The sequence below is a fragment of the Oncorhynchus nerka genome, linkage group LG20, assembly GCF_034236695.1.
Source record: "Oncorhynchus nerka isolate Pitt River linkage group LG20, Oner_Uvic_2.0, whole genome shotgun sequence".
Lineage (NCBI taxonomy): Eukaryota > Metazoa > Chordata > Actinopteri > Salmoniformes > Salmonidae > Oncorhynchus > Oncorhynchus nerka.
In genome coordinates, this window is record NC_088415.1 from 7556702 (window position 1) to 7562580 (window position 5879).

The window sequence follows — 5879 nt, forward strand, 5'->3', positions numbered from 1 at the left end:
ATGATAATTACAATATTTGTGAATTTTATGAATAGTATATCTAATGGAAGATGAATAAACTTAACTGGCGAAAGCTTACTGACACACCAGACAAATGGTTTATTACAACTTTAATTAATTATAGTTACATAACATTGTTTTTTTATGGTAAATGGGCATCTAACCATATAAGAAAACATGTTGTAGTGAATGTTGTTCAATAATTCACACAAAACATGTGTTAAAATGTCATTGGACACAAAAGGCAACGGATTGTAGGAATGATCCAGCTGTTGTTATAACCTCTGCCGAGACAGAAATAAAGAGCTGAGTCAACTGGGTTCAATCAGAATCACTCAAAGATGATCTTAATAACAGAGAAGGCACACAAATAAACAATAATGGTGTCACATTCTAGCACTGTGCATACTATTCATGATGTCATACACTTGACTCATCTCTCCTTTGTGGATATCCTCACTGAAGTGTAAGTCACACGAGTGGATGGGAAGACCAGCTGACTGCCATTCATGCAGGTGACTTTCACTTTGGCCCTGTAGTCAAGGTCGATATTTGCTCTCCCCACTGTGATCTCAACATCCATGGTCTTCCCTGGAGGGATCTTCACGTTGATGGTACCTGATTCTGTTATGGTCTCTGTCTTCTGCAGGCTGGTGGAATGCTCCACTCCCATGGTCAAGCTGAACCCTGATGACACCTCGACCAGATCCGGGATCCCTGCTTTGACCGACACATTGAAGGTGGATTCTATCTTGTTGCTGACGGACCAGGAGGAAGTCTTGGTCAGTGTCTTGCTGTATGTAATGGACTCTTCTTGAACCAATGAGGTGTCGTTGTGGTGAGACAGGGATTTCACATATTCTGGGGTCACCTAAAATCAACACACACACAGACACACACAAAGATACAAATTGTTCAGACAAGACAAAGAAAATTTAAGAGCTAATCACCATTGAGGAACTTATCCATTGATTTTTAGAAAGCCAACAATAATAACTAATGTGTCTGTATGTGTGTCTGACTGTCCTAGAAATGAGATCCCTGATGAAGGTCGACCCCCATATTGGGTTACATGTTTTAAAGTGGACAGCCCCCTTAATGTTAGAGCATCGGTAGAGTTTTCCTGAGCTGTCTACACACACCTGGGGTTTGAAGAGGGACAGGGTGGGATACTTCATGTCTGTCAGCACGGACGACTTGATGGTGTTGATGAAGAGGAAGCCCATGCAGTCGATGTCTGAGCCAGACCTGCCCTGCAGCCCCAGGCAGATTCCAGACCCCACATCTATGGTGTACTCAGTCTTCAGTCCCCAGCTGGTCATTTTTTCAAAGACCTCCCGGTTCTCAGATCTGGGATCCCTGCTTTGACCGACACATTCAAGGTGGATTCTATCTTGTTGCTGACGGACCAGGAGGAAGTCTTGGTCAGGGTCTTGCTGTATGTATATCTTCAGTGGCCAGCTGGTAATTTTTTCAAAGAACTGACGGTTCTGACTCGTCGTGAACTTGATGGCACCCAGACGTGTGCCGGCACCGTTACCCCACAGCGACAGCTTGGTGATGCACTCGCCGAGTTTGAACTCAAACTCATTGAAAGTGTTCGCATCTCCAAAGGTCGCAACGCGCCTGTCCACTAGCTCCTCCCACACAGCTTTGACCCGCCAGCCTTCCACCGCCACTCCCATCTTCTTGAGGGTGACACCGTTGTCCATGCCGTGGAATTCAAATGCCTCCTCCACCACCGATCAACTGCAGTCTGGTTGCCATGTTAAGTGTGTGTGTACGTCAAGTAACCTGAAATACAAATTTGTACAGATAAATTTAAGAAACCTCCAACTCAAACTCAGATCTGATTCAGACATTCAAAGCACCAACAGGAAATGAAAGAACAAGATAAAAGGATCAAACAATAACTAAGGGATATAATGACTCATGTTAGGAACTAGAGGTCGAGCAACACATCAGTCTAGGGCAGGGCTCTTCAACCCTGTTCCTGGAGAGCTACCCTCCTGTTGGTTTTCACTCTAGCCCTGTTCCTGGAGAGCTACCCTCCTATAGGTTCACTACAGCCCTGTTCCTGGAGAGCTACCCTCCTATAGGTTCACTACAGCCCTGTTCCTGGAGAGCTACCCTCCTATAGGTTCACTACAGCCCTGTTCCTGGAGAGCTACCCTCCTGTAGGTTCACTACAACCCTGTTCCTGGAGAGCTACCCTCCTGTAGGTTCACTCCAGCCCTGTTCCTGGAGAGCTACCCTCCTGTAGGTTTTCACTCCAGCCCCAGTTGTAACTAACCTGATTATACCATCTACTGCATCTTGCCTATGCCGTTCGGCCATCGCTCATCCATATATAATCCATATATATTTTTATGTACATATTCATAAGTACATATATGTACTTATTCATTCCTTTACACTTGTGTGTGTATAAGGTAGGTGTTGTGAAATTGTTGGATTAATTGTTAGATATTACTGCATGGTCGGAACTAGAATCACAAGCAATTCGCTACACTCGCATTAACATCTGCTAACCATGTGTATGTGACAAATAAAATTTGATTTGATTGGATTAGAATCAGGTGGACTAGATTGGGATTGGAATGAAAAAAAATAGAGGACGGTAGCTCTGGTCTAGGGCGACCAAATCGCTCCACAATCCTCAGGTCACTGAGAATGAAGCGTTCTTGAATTGCTCCTAACTCCTCCTTGTCCTCCACCCTCCTCTGATCTTTCCATCTTTATTCGCCTGGAATCTGTCACACCCATTCCTTCCTCCACAGCTAGGAACCTCAGTCACCATGGAGTCCCTCTCCTACTCCCAGCACCTCCCACTCTACCTCCTGCTGTTTCTCCTGATCAACACCATGGAGTAACTCTCCTACTCCCAGCACCTCCCACTCTACCTCCTGCTGTTTCTTCCTGATCAACACCATGGAGTCCCTCTCCTACTCCCAGCACCTCCCACTCTACCTCCTGCTGTTTCTCCTGATCAACACCATGGAGTCCCTCTCCTACTCCCAGAACCTCCCACTCCACCTCCTGCTGTTTCTCCTGATCAACACCATGGAGTCCCTCTCCTACTCCCAGCACCTCCCCACTCTACCTCCTGCTGTTTCTTCCTGATCAACACCATGGAGTCCCTCTCCTACTCCCAGCACCTCCCACTCTACCTCCTGCTGTTTCTCCTGATCAACACCATGGAGTCCCTCTCCTACTCCCAGCACCTCCCCACTCTACCTCCTGCTGTTTCTTCCTGATCAACACCATGGAGTCCCTCTCCTACTCCCAGCACCTCCCACTCTACCTCCTGCTGTTTCTTCCTGATCAACACCATGGAGTCCCTCTCCTACTCCCAGCACCTCCCACTCTACATCCTGCTGTTTCTCCTGATCAACACCATGGAGTCCCTCTCCTACTCCCAGCACCTCCCCACTCTACCTCCTGCTGTTTCTTCCTGATCAACACCATGGATTCCCTCTCCTACTCCCAGCACCTCCCACTCCACCTCCTGCTGTTTCTCCTGAACAACACCATGGAGTCCCTCTAATACTCCCAGCACCTCCCACTCCACCTCCTGCTGTTTCTCCTGAACAACACCATGGAGTCCCTCTCCTACTCCCAGCACCTCCCACTCCACCTCCTGCTGTTTCTTCCTGATCAACACCATGGAGTCCCTCTCCTACTCCCAGCACCTCCCACTCCACCTCCTGCTGTTTCTCCTGAACAACACCATGGAGTCCCTCTCCTACTCCCAGCACCTCCCACTCCACCTCCTGCTGTTTCTTCCTGATCAACACCATGGAGTCCCTCTCCTACTCCCAGCACCTCCCACTGCACCTCCTGCTGTTTCTCCTGAACAACACCATGGAGTCCCTCTCCTACTCCCAGCACCTCCCACTCCACCTCCTGCTGTTTCTTCCTGATCAACACCATGGAGTCCCTCTCCTACTCCCAGCACCTCCCACTGCACCTCCTGCTGTTTCTCCTGAACAACACCATGGAGTCCCTCTCCTACTCCCAGCACCTCCCACTCCACCTCCTGCTGTTTCTTCCTGATCAACACCATGGAGTCCCTCTCTTACTCTCAGCACCTCCCCACTCTACCTCCTGCTGTTTCTCCTGATCAACACCATGGAGTCCCTCTCCTACTCCCAGCACCTCCCACTATACCTCCTGTTGTTTCTTCCTGATCAACACCATGGAGTCCCTCTCCTACTCCCAGCACCTCCTCACTCTACCTCCTGCCGTTTCTTCCTGATCAACTTGGTGACTTATGTGTAATGAAACATATTGTTGCGTATGAATGTTACAGATGCTACATTAGAATATGATAACCTTCCCTTTAATGATGAGTATGAATGTAATAGATGCTACATCAGAATATGAGGTTGTTTATGGTGCTAAAACAAATCTCTCCAAACAAAGTTGCTGCTTTGAAATATCTGAAAGAATAAAGATTGAAATTAATTAATATATAACAATATTCTTTAAGACAGGCTAAACTATTCACAGGTATGCATTCATATATTATAACATAGAACACTATTCTTTCAGACAGGCTTTAGTATTTACAGGTATGTACTAATATATTATAATATAGTCTAATATTCTTTCAGACAGGCTTTAGTATTTACAGGTATGTATTAATATATTATAATATAGTACAATATTCTTTAAGACAGGCTTTAGTATTTACAGGTATGTATTAATATATTATGACACTGTCTAATATAGAACAGGGTCTGTTAACTTTATCAAGTGTCCAATTAAAACTAACACTCAGATTTAGTCAAGTAACACCTAAAACCTGAATCATTCAAACGTCATTATTGAATGTAGATACAAGGGTTTTATTTGACTTACATGAGATGCTACTCTGTACTGTGCAAGCAATGCAACAGCTGCATCATTGGTAGTGTAGTCATGATTTGTATTGCCCTATTCTTGAACTATGTACTTTAAGACCCTAAATATGAATATCTATGATCACAATGTTGTGCCCTCTCTTTTTTAATTTAATTTATTTCACCTTTATTTATCCAGGTAAGCAAGTTGAGAACAAGTTGTCATTTACACCTGCGACCTGGCCAAGATAAAGCAAAGCAGTGTGACACAAACAACAACACAGAGTTACACATGGAATAAACGAGCGTACAGTCAATAACACAATTGAAAAAAGATAGTCTATATACAGTATGTGCAAATGGCGTGAGGAGGTAAGGCAATAAATAGGCCAATAGTAGCGAATTAATTACGTTATAGCAGATTAACACTGGAGTGATAGATGAGCAGATGATGATGTGCAAGTAGTGATACTGGTGTGCAAAAGAGTAGAAAAGTAAAGAAAAGCAATATGGGGATGAGGTAGGTAGATTGAGGGGACTATGTACAGCTGCAGCGATCGGTTAGCTGCTCAGATAGCTGATGTTTAAAATTAGTGAGGGAAATGTAATTCTCCAGCTTCAGCGATTTTAGCAATTCGTTCCAGTCACTGGCAGCAGAGAACTGGAAGGAAAGGCGGCCAAATGAGGTTTTTGCTTTGGGGACGACCAGTGAGATATACCTGCTGGAACACATACCACAGGTGGGTGTTGTTATCGTGACCAGTGAGCTGAGATAAGGCAGAGCTTTACCTAGCATAGACTTAGATGACCAGGAGCCAGCGGGTCTCGAGACGAATTACTTAGCGAGGGCCAGCAGACTAGAGCATACAGGTCGCAGTGTTGGGTGGTATAAGGGGCTTTGTTAACAAAACGGATGGCACTGTGATAGACTGCATCCAGTATTGGAAGCTATTTTGTAGATGACATCGCTGAAGTCGAGGATCGGTAGGATAGTCAGTTTTACTAGGGTAAGTTTGGTGTCGTGAGTGAAGGAAG

The 5879-nt window shown here is 45.3% G+C and overlaps 1 pseudogene; it reads right to left on the reverse strand.

The window, feature by feature from the left end:
• Nucleotides 1-391: 391 nt before the first annotated feature.
• On the reverse strand, nt 392-1767 carry LOC115126639 (aerolysin-like protein; annotated as a pseudogene).
• Nucleotides 1768-5879: the final 4112 nt, after the last annotated feature.